Source organism: Leucopleurus acutus (genome assembly GCF_964270905.1).
Source record: "Leucopleurus acutus genome assembly, chromosome: 20".
Classification (NCBI taxonomy): domain Eukaryota; kingdom Metazoa; phylum Chordata; class Mammalia; order Artiodactyla; family Delphinidae; genus Leucopleurus; species Leucopleurus acutus.
The window spans coordinates 7,794,740-7,812,028 of record NC_139162.1 but is presented as its reverse complement, the minus strand read 5'-3'; the positions used below and the strand labels follow the sequence as shown (position 1 = coordinate 7,812,028).

The 17,289-nt window shown below is 44.7% G+C and overlaps 1 protein-coding gene across 1 annotated transcript in view; it reads right to left on the bottom strand.

Moving 5' to 3' along the window:
• Positions 1-17,289, bottom strand: part of CDYL2 (chromodomain Y like 2) — a gene marked incomplete at both ends in the record, with an annotated part of 187,211 nt that overhangs the window by 39,866 nt on the left and 130,056 nt on the right. The window lies entirely within an intron of this gene.

Sequence of the window (17,289 nt, the reverse complement as noted above, 5' to 3'; positions counted from 1 at the left end):
GACATTAAGTGCCCACCTGAGGGCGGGCAGGGAGGGGCATACACGTGCCCAACATGGGGAGATGGCGTGGAGAAGGATGCGAGGCTGGGGCGTGGGAGCTGCACAAGGGACTCTCTCAGCTCCTTCCAGAAAGAGTCCCCCACACCCTCCTACTGCAGGCTCTATCCACCCAGTTCTTAAGCCAACACTGCAGCCTCAGCCTCCCCTGCAGGGTGGTCCAGAATTGGCTGTACTGCCGTGTTCTTTGCGACGTGGTATCGTGCACCCACACGCTGATCCTTGGCTTTATGCTTCGGTGGGTGCTGTCATCTTCTCCCACGGGCCCTGCCTTTTTCCTTGCTCATTCTATCAGACTCAGCTTGCATGTCACCTCCTTCAGGAAGCCCTCTCCTAACTCCCTTCCCAAGCTGGCTTAGGCACTCCTGGCTTGTAACTCCCTCAATATCTTCTGTGTCTCTCCATCATGCTATGTGGGATTGCAACTATGTCTCAATAGTTCCTGGTATACAGTAGTCACTCAATGAGTACAGCTGAGTTAAAAAATATAACAAGGATTAATATATACAATATATGAAATGCTCTGAAAAGCAAATAGGAAAATACCAAGACCCAGCTAGAGAAACGAGCATGGGATACAAATAATATAGCTAATATTTATCAAATGTCTACCATATGCCAGGTAATAGTCTAAGGGCTTTCTATGAATGAATTCACTTATTCTTTACCAAACCCCATGAGGTATGATTATCTCTACATTTTTATGAATGAAGAATACGGCCCAGAGAAGCCAAGCAATTTGCCTGAAGCCACATGGCCAAATGCCCTGGTCCACCCACCATACTGAGTGTCACCTCCTGCTCTACTTGGCATGACGATACTTGGGCCCCTCCCAGGGAAGGAAACACAAGTGGGGGGAACATGAGAAGATGCTCACCCTCATTTGGAAACTAAAATCAAAACAACAGAGCTTGGAGAAGCATGATGAAGACTGGCAGCAGCCAGAGTTGGCAAGAGTGTGTGCGTCTGGAGGCATCTTGAACGGCCAACAGAGAGAGGACAGCTAAGTCCCTGCACACCATGAAACCCCAGGCAGGCAGAAAGGGGAAGCACATCCACATGCCTGACACAGATGGATTTTTAAATTTAAAACAAGATGTTCTCACCACCTCCAGGCTTCACCCAGATGCCACCTTCTCAGTGAGGCCTTGGCGTCTCACACGTGTGTGCTCGTGCGCCCGTGTGTATATACACCCACCACACCCACAGACGTGGGATTATTCTTGTTCATCACTCCTTCAACAGATATTTGAGCAAACAGAACATTTTTACACATATAATATATAATGTGTAATAAATAAATAAATAAATAAAATTTGCATAAGCTTAGAGGGTGGTCCAGAAAGATCTATAGGGAAATATTAACATCAGTCACCTCTAAATAGAATTTGGGAAAAAAGAAGGGGGGAACTTGAATTTTTTAAAAGCTTATACTTTCCATAGTGTTTTAATGTTTTAAAGTGCAATACGTTACTTTTTAACTTTAAAAAGGAAGGAAGGAAGGAAGGAAGGAAGGAAGGAAGGAAGGGGGGAGGGAGGGAGGGAGGGAGGGAGGGAGGGAGGGAGGGAAAGAAGTCGGGGGGAGAAAAGGGAAGGGGCACTTTGGGGACCTGCAGTTAGATAGGCCACCATCCCAACCCATTTCTCTCTCATGAAACCACCCTGAAATAGCAGTGAAGGAATAAATTTTTAGAAAGATATAAATACTCACAAGAAAAAGAGCAAGAAGTGACAAGGGCGGACAATGCATGTCACCACGTGGACAGGAAATAGGAAGAGGGAGGGCCAAGGTGACCGACCTGAAGTTTCCTCCAAGTGCCCAGGGAGGGGACGGGAGGAGGCGGGGGCCGCTCCCCCAGAGCCTCTATAGCTCAGGACTTTGAGACGCCGAGGACCGGGAAGCGTGGCCATGCCCAGCTGTGGACTCCAGGGGTGGGGGGGCCCCAGAACCGAGTCAGAACTGCAGGAAGCCCCGGGCGGGGGGGACAGGGATCTGGGCCGAGGGCACCGGAGAGGGTGTTGGGCTGGGCAGCCGGAAGTGGACAGGTGGCAGCAGTGGAGGGCAGTCACACTTCCCTTCTCCACCTTCACCACTGACATACAGGCCAGGAGGAGATTTTGCTATTTCTGTCTCTTCCGACAGTTCATCCATAATTTAGGATCAGAAAGTCATCAGGAAACCCTAAATCAAAAATGTAGGATCAGTCCTTCCATTGATTCCATTGATGACCTGCATAGCAGCTGGTCCCGTAAGTACAACTAGGGTCAGGTCCTCAGGCATTCAGGCATCGCCCACCCTTGCCTCGCCAGCCTTCTAGAAGTCTCCCTGAGACTTTCCCTAAACACATCAGCCCCTTGGCCAAGCCCACCTCCTCCCCAGGCTGCAGGCACACCTTGCCCTCGCCTCCATCCTCCTTTGTCAAGGCTGGCAGCACACCACCCAAGTTCAGAGATGGGAGCAGACAAGCCACAAAGAGTCAATGAGCACGTGGAGAAAAGACCCAACCTCAGTGATAAGTAAAGAAACGTGAATCAGAGAGAGACCGAAGTTCCCCCTTTTCTCCCCCGACAAACAATGCTGGCAAGACAATGGCAAAACTACAAATCAGACCTTGCTGGTTATTGTTAAATATCTGTACGGTCTTCTTTTTTTTGCCAGGGAGAGGGGTCAAATCACCAGTACGATCCTGCCTCTGGGAATTTATTCTAAGAAAATAACTGAGAAATAAAACAAGATAGAACCAAAGTAGTTTAGGCCCAACCTAAGTGTCCAATGATAAGAGACGAAGTAAAACATTGTCTGTTCTCTTGAAAAAATATAATGGCATGACTAAAATTACAACCATGAAGACCTGCCCAATGTGGAGGTAGGCGTATGCTATACTGAGTAGAAAAATGAAAATGCAAATGTTGTCATACAAAGTGTTGTCCACACACGCACAGACACACACACACGTGCATGCACACACATGAGCAGAACAGGCTTTTTCCCACTGTGTGATTAGGGCCTGGTACGAAAGTCAGATATCACGCATTTAAGGCAGTGTAAGAAAGTTTTAAAAGCCCCTGGATCTCAAAAAAAAAAAAAAAAAGCTGGGTCAGAATTCTGACTCTACCCCATTACCCTCTGGAGGTCCTAACTTCTGAAAGGCTCAGTTTCCTCACCTGTAAACTGGGGATGAAAAGATGACCTAGTTCATAGAGCTGTCAGGACTGCCTGAGCTACTGCATGTGAAATCCTGAGCCCCGCACCCGACCCACAGCAAGGATGTAGTAACTATCTGTTATTGATGCCATCGCCGCTAGTGTCATTATTAGTGAGGCTCAAACGTTCAGAGGGCTTGAGCCAGCTTGTCTCAAATAAATGCTGACGTGGGATGTGTCACACGGAGATGCCTTGTGGAACTCAGAAAGTGCTTCCTGTCTTGTGGGAGCTGCTGTTCACCTCCCATCTCTAAGATCAACAAGCAAACTTAGGCCAACTTCAGTGCCCGCCCGTCATTCACCAGTCCACACCAAGCAGATGATTCCATTTACGTGCACTGTCTGATCCAGAGGACAAAATTCATGTTTCCTTGTTACCAACTGGCTTCTGCCCATACAAGAATATAAACCCACGTGCCTCAACTTTCTTCCCTCCAAATTCTCCTACGTGCCAGTGGTCCGCTGAATAATGCACCCCCAAAGATGTCCTCATTCTAATCCCCAGAACCTGGGAATATGTGACCTGACGTGGCAAAAGGAACTTTGTAAATGTGATTGAGGCTCTTGAGATGAGGAGATTACCCTAGATGACACTGAGTGGGCCCGTATCATCACAAGGGTCCTTACAAGAGAGAGGCAGGAGGGGCGGAGTCAGAGAAGGGGATGTGACAATGGAAGCAGAGGTCAGAGAGACAGATGCAGGGCCACAAACCAAGGAATGCGGGCGACCTCTAGAAACTGAAAAAGACAAACAACCCAACCCTCCCCTAGAGCCTCTAGAAGGAGCACAACCCTGCCAACCCATTTTAGACTTCTGATGTCCAAAACTGTAAGAGTATAAACGTGTGCTGCCTTAAGCCAGCCAGTGCATTGCAGCAGCTGCAGGAAACTCGTATGTGCTGTTGGTCCACTAAGAGCACTTGGATTTCGTAGGTGGGATCTGGTGTTCAAGAGTCGCATTGTGGCTCTATTCCAGCTCCACCTCCTGCGGCACTTGGACAAATCTGAGAGGTGTGGGAAATGGGGGCATCTCTGCGGACAGCACTCAGGAGGGTCCCTAACACATGGCAAGCACTAGCCATGTTTTTAATTCGACTTGTTGTTTCTTTTCCTTTTTGTTTGAAACAGCTTTGTTGAGATATAATTTACATACTATAAAATTCACCCATTCAAAGTATACAATTTAGTGATTAGTAAGTGTCTTTGCAGAGTTGTGCAACCATCGGTCACTCCCCATTCCTGTCATTCTCCCAGCCTCTGGCAAACACTAATCTACTGTCTGTCTCTACAGATTTGCCTACTCTGGACCTTTCAAATAAATTGTCATACAGTAAGTGGTCTTCTGTGACTAGCTTCTTTCACTTAGCGTTGTGTTCTCAAGGGTCATCCAGGTTGTAGCCTCTGCCAGTACTTCATTCCTTTTTATGACTGAGTAACATTCCATTGTATGGATATAACAAATTTTGTTTACCTTTTCATCAGCTGATGGACGCTGTTGACTTTTATTTTTTGCTATTTCTTCTAGCACTGAAATAAACTTTGATAATTAAGGGAGTTCCCTTGAAGTGTTGTGAGTGTACGGGTGTGTGTGTCTTTTAACCTAAAGCCTAGAGGTAAAAAAAAATGATATAAATGAACTTATTTACAAAACAGAAACAGACTCACAGATTTCAAAAACAAACTTATGGTTACCAAAGGGGAAAAGTGCAGGGGAGGAATAAATTAGGAGTTTGGGATTAACAGACACACACTACTATGTATAAAATAGACCTACCAACCAACAAGGACCTACTGTACAGCACAGGGAACTCTGCTCAGTATTCTGTGATAACCTACATGGGAAAAGAAACTGAAAAAGAATGAATATATGTATACGTATAACTGAATCACTTTGCTGTACACCTGAAACTAACACAACCCTGTAAATCAACTATACTCCAATAAAACTTAAAAAAAATAGAAAATAAAGCCTAGAGGAAAATCCTCAGGACTGGCAATTCCATCCCCCTAGAATGCCAAGCCAGCATCTTTGGAACCACTGAAGATATCTCATAGGAAGACTCAGGGATGCTGGCCAGAATGCTGCCCTAGGACCCTGGGGAGAGCTTTGCTGGTTTGAACTTAAACCCCTGAAGTGTCTTTTTATAAAACGGGTCACAGACTTCCGAGAGCTTCAGCATCGCCAGACCCGGCACCACCTAGCTCCTCCCTTTGGCACTTCGTGTCCCCACCCCCCTGAGCCTCAGTTTCCCCATCTCTAAGGAAGGCTAATCATAGCTAGCCTTGTTGTGTTGCTATGTTGCCAAGTTGCTAGGTCAGAGAGCCAGTGAGGGGATGAAATGATATGCACTGACTGGTTAAACACAAACAGTGAGGCTTCCGCTACAGTGGGAGCCCAGCACCACGTTAGCAGCACCATTAATGGAGACTGGCTCTTTGCAGGGCCCGTGCAGGTGGAGCCAGAGCCCTGGTCCTGGGGGTCCACCCCAGTAGGGAGGACTAGCTTTTCAGCAACATCTGCAAACTGAATTTTACCACTGTTTTGAGACCCTCTGCAGACAATGTACCCCTCTCACAGCTGTGACTGGGGAAGGGGGCGACTTCTACTCCCCACTCCCCGTCTTTTGTTCACCACTGATGAATGGGACTTGGAAACAGTTCCTCAGATTTTTTTTGAGGTAGTTGAGAGAGGAAAACAATATCGGAGCTGGCAGGGAAAGCAATCTGTCGATTTCCGAGTCTTGACAGTAGTCAAGATTCCATCAGCCTCCTCTGGATGCCAAAATCAAATCCGGAATTGGGAGAGGGAGAGTCGAATTCCCCCTTGGATTGGCCTTGCGTCAGGCTGACGGTCAGATTTTCCATCACAGTCAGGCACTTTCCACTCAGATGCAGCAGCCACGTTGGACAGGTCTGCACATTACCCATAAAAGGGCTTTAAGTTCATTCATTCACACAAGTTGCTCACTTGCCATGCTTTGAAAGACAAAACCTAAGAACCCCTTAGGCTTTGGTGGTTGTTACGTGTCTGGAAAATGACCCGCTTCTGAAAAAACAAAAAGGTTGCTTAAAGTCTGCTGCCTGGGAGTGGGTGTTTCAAGTTTGTTAAAAGAACAGCTGTGCCCAGGGAAACGGATACCTGCCTTCACAAGAGGCCCCGCATGGACACCCTCTTCAGACTTTCTGTGATTCACCAGATGGCTTGGGGCCACTGCCCCGCACCACTGGGGACAAGATGGGCACCTCCAGAAGCAGTGGTGATTCTAAAGGTCATGAACCAGGGTCAAGTTCAGGGCATGGAACAAGATGTTTCTGAAACAATCACAATTTTGAGGAAGTATCAGGGAACTATAACAAGCCCAGAGGGTTATTCAGGACTTTTACCACTATCCTCTTAAGGGAACCCAGCCTATAATTTTCCTTTCTCCTCCCTTCCTTGTCTGGTTTGGAAATCCAGGTTATACTGGTCTTTACACAAGAGTTGGAGTGTTTTCTCTTTTTCTGTTCTCTGCAACCATTCGGATATGAGAGGTAAAGTTTCCGTTCTAGAATATTAGGGAGGCTTGCCTGTAAAATCATCTGAGCCTTGTGTGCCTTCTCCGCGCTTTATATGAGAGATGTGTAAAGACTGATTTAATAATTTAAGAGTGATTGCCTGAGGGAGACCTTCAAGATGGCGGAGGAGTAAGACGTGGAGATCACCTTCCTCCCCACAAATACATCAGAAATACATCTACATGTGGAACGACTCCTACAGAACACCTACTGAACGCTGGCAGAAGACCTCAGACCTCCCAAAACGCAAGAAACTCCCCACGTACCTGGCCGTGTGGCTGACAGGCTCTTGGTGCTCCAGCCGGGTGTCAGGCCCGTGCCTCTGAGGTGGGAGAGCCAAGTTCAGGACACTGGTCCACCAGAGACCTCCCAGCTCCACGTAATATCAAACGGCGAAAGCTCTCCCAGAGATCTCCATCTCAACACCAAGACCTAGCTCCACTCAATGACCAGCAAGCTACAGTGCTGGACACCCTATGCCAAACAACTAGCAAGACAGGAACACAAGCCCATCCATTAGCAGAGAGGCAGCTTAAAATCATAATAAGGCCACAGACACCCTAAAACACACCACCAGACATGGTCCTGCCCAGTGGAAGGACAAGATCCAGCCTCATCCACTGCAACACAGGCTCTAGTCCCCTCCACCAGGAAGCCTATACAACCCATTGAACCAACCTTAGCCACTGGGGGCAGACACCAAAAACAACAAAAACTATGAACCTGCAGCCTGCGAAAAGGACACCCCAAACACAGTAAGATAAGCAAAAGGAGAAGGCAGAGAAACACACAGCAGATGAAGGAGCAAAGTAAAAACCCACCAAACCAAACAAATGAAGAGGAAACAGGCAGTCTACCTGAAAAAGAATTCAGAGTAATGATAGTAAAGATGATCCAAAATCTTGGAAATAGAATGGAGAAAATACAAGAAATGTTTAACAAGGACCTAGAAGAACTAAAGAGAAAACAAACAATGATGAACAACACAATAAATGAAATTAAAAATTCTCTAGAAGAAATCAATAGCAGAGTAACTGAGGCAGAAGAACAGATAAGTGACCTGGAAGATAAAATAGTGGAAATAACTACTGCAGAGCAGAAGTAAGAAAACAGAATGAAAAGAAATGAGGACAGTCTTAGAGACCTCTGGGACAACATTCAACACACCAACATTTGAATTATAGGGGTCCCAGAAGAAGAAGAGAAAAACAAAGGGACTGAAAAAATATTTGAAGAGATAATAGTTGAAAACTTCCTTAATATGAGAAAGGAAATAGTCAATCAAGTCCAGGAAGCTCAGAGAGTCCCATACAGGATAAATCCAAGGAGAAACACGCCAAGACACATAGTAAGCAACTATCAAAAATTAAATACAATGAAAAAATATTAAAAGCAGCAAGGGAAAAACAGCAAACACATACAAGGGAATCCCCATAAGGTTAACAGCAGATCTTTCAGCAGAAACTCTGCAAGCCAGAAGGGAGTGGCAGGACATATTTAAAGTGATGAAAGGGAAAAACCTAAAATCAAGATTACTCTACCCAGCAAGGATCTCATTCAGATTCGACAGAGAAATTAAAACCTTTAAAGACAAGCAAAAGCTAAGAGAATTCAGCACCACCAAACCAGGTTTACACCAAATGCTAAAGGAACTTCTTTAGGCAGGAAACACAATAGAAGGAAGAGACCTACAATAACAAACCCAAAACAATTGAGAAAATGGTAACAGGAACATACATATCGATAATTACCTTAAATATAAATGGATTAAATGTTCCTGCCAAAAGACACAGACTGGCTGAATGGATACAAAAACAGGACCCGTATAAATGCTGTTTACAAGAGAGCCACTTCAGACCTAGGGACACATACAGACTGAAATTGAGGGGATGGAAAAAGATACTCCATGCCAATGGAAATCAAAAGAAAGCTGGAGTAGCAATACTCATATCAGACAAAATAGACTTTAAAATAAAGACTGTTATAAGAGACAAAGAAGGACACTACATAATGATCAAGGGATCCATCCAAGGAGAAGATATAACAATTGTAAACATTTATGCACCCAACATAGGAGCACCTCAATATATAAGGCAAATGCTAACAGCCATAAAAGGGGAAATCAACAGTAACACAATCATAGTAGGGGACTTTAACACCCTACTTTCACCAATGGACAGATCATCCAAAATGAAAATAAATAAGGAAAACACAAGTTTTAAATGATACATTAAACAAGATGGACTTAATTGATATTTACAGAACATTCCATCCAAAAACAACAGAATACACATTTTTCTCAAGTGCTCATGGAACATTCTCCAGGATAGATCATATCTTGGGTCACAAATCAAGCCTTGGTAAATATAAGAAAATTGAAATTGTATCAAGTATCTTTGCCGACCACAACGCTATGAGACTAGATATCAATTACAGGAAAAGATCTGTAGAAAATACAAACTCATGGAGGCTAAACAATACACTACTTAATAACGAAGTGATCACTGAAGAAATCAAAGAGGAAATCAAAAAATACCTAGAAACAAATGACAATGGAGACACAACGACCCAAAACCTATGGGATGTAGCAAAAGCAATTCTAAGAGGGAAGTTTAGGGGCTTCCCTGGTGGCGCAGTGGTTAAGAGTCCGCCTGCCGATGCAGGGGACACGGGTTCGTGCCCCAGTCCAGGAAGATCCCACATGCTGCAGAGCAGCTGGGCCCGTGAGCCATGGCCGCTGAGCCTGCGTGTCCGGAGCCTATGCTCTGCAACGGGAGAGGCCACAGCAGTGAGAGGCCCGCCTACCGCAAAAAAAAAAAAAAAAAAAAAAAAGAGGGAAGTTTATAGCAATAAAATCCTACCTTAAGAAACAGGAAACACCTTGAATAAACAACCTAACCTTGCACCTAAAGCAATTAGAGAAAGAAGAACAAAAAAACCCCAAAGTTAGCAGAAGGAAAGAAATCATAAAAATCAGATCAGAAATAAATGAAAAAGAAATGAAGGAAACAATAGTAAAGATCAATAAAACTAAAAGCTAGTTCTTTGAGAAGATAAACAAAATTGATAAACCATTAACCAGACTCATCAAGAAAAAAAGGGAGAGGACTCAAATCAATAGAATTAGAAATGAAAAAGGAGAAGTAACAACAGACACTGCAGAAATACAAAGGATCATGAGAGATTACTTCAAGCAACTACATGCCAATAAAATTGATAACCTGGAAGAAATGGACAAATTCTTAGAAAAGCACAACCTTCCAAGACTGAACCAGGAAGAAATAGAAAATATAAACAGACCAATCACAAACACTGAAAATGAGACCATGATTAAAAATCTTCCAACAAACAAAAGCCCAGGACCAGATGGCTTCACAGGTGAATTCTATCAAACATTTAGAAAACAGCTAACACCTATCATTCTCAAACTCTTCCAAAATATAGCAGAGGGAGGAACACTCCCCAACTCATTCTACGAGGCCACCATCACCCTGATACCAAAACCAGACAAAGATGTCACAAAGAAAGAAAACTACAGGCCAATATCACTGATGAACACAGATGCAAAAATCCTCAATAAAATACTAGCACACAAAATCCAACAGCACATTGAAAGGATCATACACCATGATCAAGTGGGGTTTATCCCAGGCATGCAAGGATTCTTCAATATATGCAAATCAATCAATGTGATACACCATATCAACCAGCTGAAGGAGAAAAACCATATGATCATCTCAAAATATGCAGAAAAAGCTTCTGACAAAGTTCAACACCAATTTATGATAAAAACCCTCTGGAAAGTAGGCATACAGGGAACTTACCTCAACATAATAAAGGTCATATATGACAAACCCACAGCGAACACCATTCTCAATGGTGAAAAACTGAAACCATTTCCTCTAAGATCAGGAACAAGACAGGGCTGTCCACTCTCACCACTATTATTCAACACAGTTTTGGAAGTTTTAGCCACAGCAATCAGACAAGAAAATGAAATAAAAGGAATCCAAATCGGAAAAGAAGAAGTAAAGCTGTCACTGTTTGCAGATAACATGATACTATACATAGAGAATCCTAAAGATACTACCAGAAAACTACTAGAGCTAATCAATGAATTTGGTAAAGTAGTAGGATACAAAATTAATGCACAGAAATCTCTTGAATTCCTATACAATAATGATGAAAAATCTGAAAGAGATATTAAGGAAACACTCCCATTTACCATTGCAACAAAAAGAATAAAATACCTAGGAATAAACCTACCTAGGGAGACAAAAGCCCTGTATGCAGAAAACTATAAGACACTGATGAAAGAAATTAAAGATGATACAAACAGATGGAGAGATATACCACGTTCTTGGATTGGAAGAATCAACACTGTGAAAATGACTCTACTACCCAAAGCAATCTACAGATTCAATGCAATCCTTATCAAACTATCAATGGCATTTTTCACAGAACTAGAACAAAAAAATTCACAATTTGTATGCAAACACAAAAGACCCTGAATAGCCAAAGCAATCTTGAGAAAGAAAAATGGAGCTGGAGGAATCAGGCTCCAGGACTTCAGGCTATACTACAAAGCTACAGTAATCAAGACAGTATGGTACTGGCACAAAAACAGAAAGATAGATCAATGGAACAGGATAGAAAGCCCAGAGATAAACCCAAGCACATATGGTCACCTTATCTTTGATAAAAGAGGCAAGAATATACAATGGAGAAAAGACAGCCTCTTCAATAAATGGTGCTGGGAAAACTGGACAGCTACATGTAAAAGAATGAAATTACAATACTCCCTAACACCAGATACAAAAATAAACTCAAAATGGATTAGAGACCTAAATGTAAGGCCAGACACTATAAAACTCTTAAAGGAAAACATAGGGAGAACACTCTATGACATAAATCACAGCAAGATCCTTTCTGACCCACCTCCTAGAGAAATGGAAATTAAAACAAAAATAAACTAATGGGACCTAATGAAACTTAAAAGCTTTTGCACAGCAAAAGAAAGAATAAACCAGATGAAAAGACAACCCTCAGAATGGGAGAAAATATTTGCAAATGAAGCAACTGACAAAGGATTAATCTCCAAAATATACAAGCAGCTCATGCAGCTCAATAACAAAAAAACAAACAACCCAATCCAAAAATGGGCAGAAGACCTAAACAGACATTTCTCCAAAGAACATATACAGATTGCCAACAAACACATGAAAGGATGCTCAACATCACTAATCATTAGAGAAATGCAAATCAAAACTGCAATGAGGTATCACCTCATACCGGTCAGAATGGCCATCATCAAAAAATCTACAAATAATAAATGCTGGAGAGGGTGTGGAGAAAAGGGAACCCTCTTGTACTGTTGGTGGGAATGTAAATTGATACAGACACTATGGAGGTTCCTTAAAAAACTAAAAATGGAACTACCATATGACCCAGCAATCCCACTACTGGGCATATACCCTGAGAAAACCATAATTCAAAAAGAGTCATGTACCACAATGTTCACTGCAGCGCTATTTACAATAGCCAGGACATGGAAGCAACCTAAGTGCCCAGCGACAGATAAATGGATAAAGAAGATGTGGCACATATATACAATGGAATATTATTCAGCCATAAAAAGAAACAAAATTGAGTTATTTGTAGTGAGGTGGATGGACCTAGAGACTGTCATACAGAGCGAAGTAAGTCAGGAAGAGAAAAATAAATACCATATGCTAACACATACATATGGAATCTAAAAAAAAAAAAAGTGGTTCTGAAGAACCTAGGGGCAGGACAGGAATAAAGACGCAGATGTAGAGAATGGACTTGAGGACATGGGGAGGGGGAAGGGTAAGCTGTGACAAACTTAGAGAGTGGCATGGACTTATATATACTACCAAATGTAAAACAGATAGCTAGTGGGAAGCAGCTGCATAGCACAGGGAGATCACCTCAGTGCTTTGTGACTACCTAGAAGGGTGGGATAGGGAGGGTGGGAGGGAGATGCAAGAGGGAGGATATATGAGGATATACGTATATGTATAGCTGATTCACTTTGTTGTGAAACAGAAACACACCATTGTAAAGCAATTATACTCCAAAAAAGATGCTTAAAAAAAAAAAAAAGAGTTATTGCCCTATTCAGGTTTTCTAGTTGTGAGTCCGTTTTGTTAAGTTGTATTTTTTTAATGAAATTGACCATTTACTCCTGGCTTTCAAATTGAATGGCACAGAGTTAATCTCAATTTCTCAGGCTTAGAAGAATTGTATCTGTCCATCAATAAGAAATGAGGGTGAGTCCAAGTGGCTTCTGCCCCACGAGCACTCTGGGGGTCCCCCAATCAGGGCATATTGTTTTCCAATTTTATTTTACATTGGAGTATAGCTGATGAACAATGTTGTGATAGTTTCAGGTGCACAGCAAAGAGACTCAGCCATACATATGCATGTATCCATTCTCCTCCACACTCCCTCCCGGCATCCAGGCTGCCACATAACGTTGAGCAGAGTTCAGTCAGGGCATATTTTTATCAGGGATCAGGAACTGCCTTGTACTGCCTGGGAGCCAGCTGAGCAGTGATCTAGGGACCATCACTGGAGTCGAACTGCCTGGGTTTCTCTCCTAGTCCCAACCTGGACCCTTGTAACTTCAGTCTCCTCCTCCGAAAAATGGGTAGTCTCCTAACAGCTGCCAGTTAGGACTGAGAGGGTCACCAAAGGACTTTGTAAACTCCAAGGCCTAACAGGGAAGTTCCCATGCAGTAAGACTTCCACTTAACAACTTCATTTCACAAACTTTCAACTTACGAATTCTCAGGAATGCAAACTCAAGGACCAGAGCAAAAGGGCTTCAACTCTCCCCAGTACCACCAACTGGTGTTCCCAACCACTGTCTGTCATTTTTGTCCCAACCACCTTGGTGCTTATTCGTCTAGAGCAGCGAGCAGTTCTGAAAGCAGGGTCCCTGGCGCAGCGGCAGCATCTGGGAGCTTGCTAGCAATGCAGATTTTCAGGCTCTGCTCCATACCTACTAAATCAGAAACTCTGGGGGTTGGCACAGTAATCTGTGTTTTAACATACCCGCCAGTGGATTCTGATGCCGGCTCCATGTCTGAGAGCACGAGGTTCTCGAAAGTCATAGGGCATCTCCCATGTTCACGCTTCGTTCTGAAGTGCTTTTAAAACATGCTTACTCCATCATGATCAATAAAAGGAAAACGATCATCGTGCTGATAGAGTGAGTAGGAGGAGATAAACAAACATGAGAGAAGTGAAAGCTGAGATAATTTTAAAAGATCAATGGAGAGACGATGGCAAGTGTTGCACGTTTGTGTGGGATGACTCACTCGGTGATAGGAACAATTCTGAAAACACTGAATCAGGCGGTGTCTGAGATGCAGCACCTGGGCCACAGACAACACTCATCAGAAAACAAGGACGATGATTCTCAAAATTCGAGGAAATGTGAACACGGGGTCACCGGGTCAGCATCAAAGTGGAAACTCACTGGCTTCATGGAAATTCGGAAAACGCTGGGCATCTGTGTGTTGCGCTGGGGCTCAGAGTTTGCTCCTAGGCAGGGGTGTGTCCACAGGTTAAAGGCTCATCTGAATCTGTCACATATTGATGCTTTGGCCTATTCTGATGAAACAGAACTAATCAGTTCTAGACCAGACCACAGCAGGAGTTCACTAACCCAACGGTTTTTCTATATGGATGAAACAGGTCTGTTTTAGGGAAAAAAAAAAAGCGCGAGAGAGGGATGCCTGGTAGACAGTGCATTTGCAAGAAGGAGAAATTATATCAGGTTTTAAATGTTTAAAGGACTAAATCACACTCCCACTTACAAGCTTAAAACCGAAGGAGTAACTCGATCCACCAACAAAGGATGGGATCTATGAACCACCCATCACTTACAACCAAACGCTTATGCAGGAACTACTGTATATATCATGGCAGTTAAAATTCAGCATTTAAAAGACACAATCCACACCCTGCCCCCTGAGATTCATTTGACTGGGGTAGAGCCCACTTTTAACAAGCTCCCGAAGGGATACTGAGGCAGATGGTACCCGGACCACAGAGCCATTTGTCATTATGGGAGAAGAATCAGAAGCAAAAGCGGCACTGAGTCGCTGCACGCGCTTCACAAACATTGCTGGGGAAAATGCTGTCTGAAACCAAAGCACCACCCGCTGGAGCCCCAATTTAGCACCTGTTCCCACAGTTCAGATCGGGGAAGTCAGCAGTAAATGAGTAACGTGTTACATAAGTTGCTTTTCTGTATGCAGAACCTTAATTCACCAAAGAGGAGTTGAAATCATATAAAAAGCAACAGCCCACCCCCAAAACAAATGCTGGGAAAGCGTAGCCAGGATCTCCCCGTCCCCCTCTGCAAGGCAAAGATGAGGCCCCCTCCGTGCTGAAAACCCTGCTACCTCACCCTTGTGCCACTGGGATCTGGATCCTTGGTGGCAGTGGTCAGAGAAGGTGGGGCTGGGGAGGGCGGGTAGGAAAACACTCAGGGTCTGCATGGGCATGGACATTGGCTGCAAGGCTTCCCTTGGGCTGAAAACATAAGTGGAGTCATGCTGTGCTTGACTATGCCTCCGACCCCTGGCTGGCAAGTTCTGGAACGACACAACCCCCTCTGTCTTGGGTCTTCTCCAAGAACCCCAAACCTTTCTCTCCTCTCTCTCTCTCTCTCTCTGGCAAGGATTCTCAGTCTTTTCCTCTTCCCAGTTACTCCCAAGACCTGGATATCATGCTATTTCTAACTAGAGTGTTAAAAGCTGACCAGGGCTGGGGCATTTATCACCCCAGTGACCACAGAAGATGTCACGCAGATGTGGAAAGGCATACCATCTACGTAACATACGTGTTACTCCTTCCAGTCAGTCAGTCTCAGGAGTCTTCTCAACAATGACCCAGAGACACCCACTCTCAACCTAGCAGAGAGCAGACTGTAAGTTTCAGAGGATGCAGTCCTTACCTATCTTTTCATTACTTTACTCCAAGCACCTTGCGTGGTGATTAACTCTCAGGAAGAACAAAAGAAGTATTGAATTGACTTAAATTGACACCTGATGTGAAACGTAATTATCACCCCATTTTGCCACAGAGCAGGTCCCCAAATGCATGAGAGCCACCTAGGGCGCTTGTTAAAAACCCATCTTCTGGGCTCCACCCCAGACTTAGTAAATCAGATTCTACAGGATTTGCATTTTAACAAAGCGCCAGGGAATCTTACACACCAGAATTTGAGAACCACTGCCTTAGGCTTCTACCTCAAGGACACCAATATTGTGGGATGCGATTAAACAAAAGGGCGCTTTGGGAACACCCAAAACCAAACAAAAGAGAGGCAGGTGGCTTCCTCCCCTCTGTCCAGGCATGGGCCCGAGTGCAGTAGAGAACATTCAACATCGGGAAAAAATGAGGCCAAGAAGAGATCAAAGACAAGAAAGACCTGGGGAAGCACTCGAAGTTAACAAGGCCACCACTGAGGCCAGCAGGCTCATTCTCATCTGTTTCCCCGGGTCATGGGGAACCATGCTCCATCACCAGATCGTGAACCGGGCGGTATCCATGAGGCCCAAGGACAGGTTGCGCACAGCTAGCAGCCCTGCCCCGCTCTGGAAAAGGGCATGGAAGGAGAAGCATGCCTCCACTGAAACTTCTCTACAGGTCTGCTTTCCCTCTTGGCCCTGCAGTGTGGCAGCTAGAGTCAGCACGCTTCCCCACCCACGTTCCCATCCCCCTACTCTCAGGGCAGCCACATCTTGAGCAGGGTAGAGGGCTGCTCCCCGCCGGGGTGCCAGCAATCACACCCAAGTTCCTTGAGCCTGCACCCAAGGAGCCTCACAAGCCCCGCTTCCAGAGACAGGGAATCCCTCCGCTGCTGTCACAGGAACGCCAAACACCAGTGTTTGTGCCAGGCCTCATTTACACAAGCCCACTCCTCCCCAAGAGATGGATTTTTAAAACAAACAGCTTTTCCGTATGTTAGCAGGCAGAGTCATGTCAGCATCAGGGATCCCCAGACGGAAACATGAGTCAGTCTGGGGCAGAGACTGCTAAATAAATCCTGTTTGGGTGAAATTCCTCCCTCTGGAGAAAGAGGAACCTCAAAGCGGATCGCTCAGATTCCCTGGCAAGAACGTCTAAAGACGCCACGTTCTCCCCAGCCGGGCACGCCCTGAGCACCCTGAACTCTGAAATCATCACCCCTCTAACGTGCATCTGCCTCTGTCACCCCATCCTTCCGGAAACTCTCCCAACCCGTCCCACCTGCGTCCCGGCACCCCTATTCCCACACGCACTCTGGTTCCATCCAGGGCATCGGGTGGCCCTACTCTGTTGGGCATGGGTTGTCCACACTCGAGCAGGATTTCCTGACATCCCAAGGCTTAGAGTTCTGGCAGCTAAAGAGACAAATGCACCACGTGGACACACGGGTACCTGAGAAATGAA